The following is a 1,109-nucleotide window of genomic DNA, read 5'->3' as shown; positions in this document are numbered from 1 at the left end:
TTAGCGTATAGTGTTTCTTACTGAAACTGAATAAGCATGCAGTAATGAGAGCGAATATTCTTTGGGATCCTTTTGCTTTGAGAAAATAATGCCGTCCACTTTCTTCTAAGCATAGTGCAGGAAGTAACTTGCAGCAAGCGGTTTTAAATTCATTGACAAATGGATAAGTTGACTAAAAGATTAACATTTTTTAATATTATATTGCGATAAAAATGAAGATGAGAGGAAAAAATTCTCCACTAATATTTTTAAAAATATGATCTTTAGCTCAGCTTGATCAGTTAGTCGAAATCAGCGTATCATTCAACATATTAAAATATATCAGGAGAGAATACTTTTTCATATCAATATTCATTTTTTACTTCTAAAGCAAGCAAATTGTGTCAATAGCATCAAAATTAAGTCTCTGTGAAGTTAGCACCTCAACTTCAAAAATCGGAAATTTTAATAACAGTACTGCTTGCACCCCGAATAGTTCTACAGTTCCTGATAGGTTTTATTAATAGTACCGTTGATTTAGGACAAAAGATTTAAAAAAAAAGAATATGCGGTGCTAACTTCGCGTGGCACCGCAAGATTCGTAAAAGTCGATTTTTTTTACGGAATCTTACAGTACTCGAAGAGTACTAGAGTTCTTGATAGATTAAAACAAGAGTTCCGGTTAGTAAATATTTTTAAATAAATTTTTAAAAAAGAGCGGGCACCTCAAGTTTTAAAAAATTAATTTTTTTTTTGCGCCGGTTTTTAGTACTCGAAGAGTTCTATAATTCCTGATAAGTTTTAGCGATACCACCGGCCATTTTAATATGTTTAAACAATTTTTTAATCCCAGCGCTGCACCGCACGTCACACACACACACACAAGAGTAAAGTACCTCTAAACAGCCAATACTGGCCAACTTTTCGGCTTTATCCGACAGTACTACGATAGTACCGAAGACTTATGTAGATTTCGACCCGAGTACTCCTCTTTTAATAAGTTTAAACGATTTTTTATTCTCAGCGCTGCAACGCACGTCAAGAGTAAAGTACCTCTAAACAGCCAGTACTGGCCGACTTTTCGGCATTATCCGACAGTACTACGATAGTACCGAAGACTTATGTAGATT

Source organism: Trachymyrmex cornetzi, unplaced genomic scaffold (assembly GCF_001594075.2).
Source record: "Trachymyrmex cornetzi isolate Tcor2-1 unplaced genomic scaffold, Tcor1.1 scaffold461, whole genome shotgun sequence".
NCBI classification, from domain to species: Eukaryota; Metazoa; Arthropoda; class Insecta; order Hymenoptera; family Formicidae; genus Trachymyrmex; species Trachymyrmex cornetzi.
Note: the sequence above shows the minus strand (reverse complement) of the source record.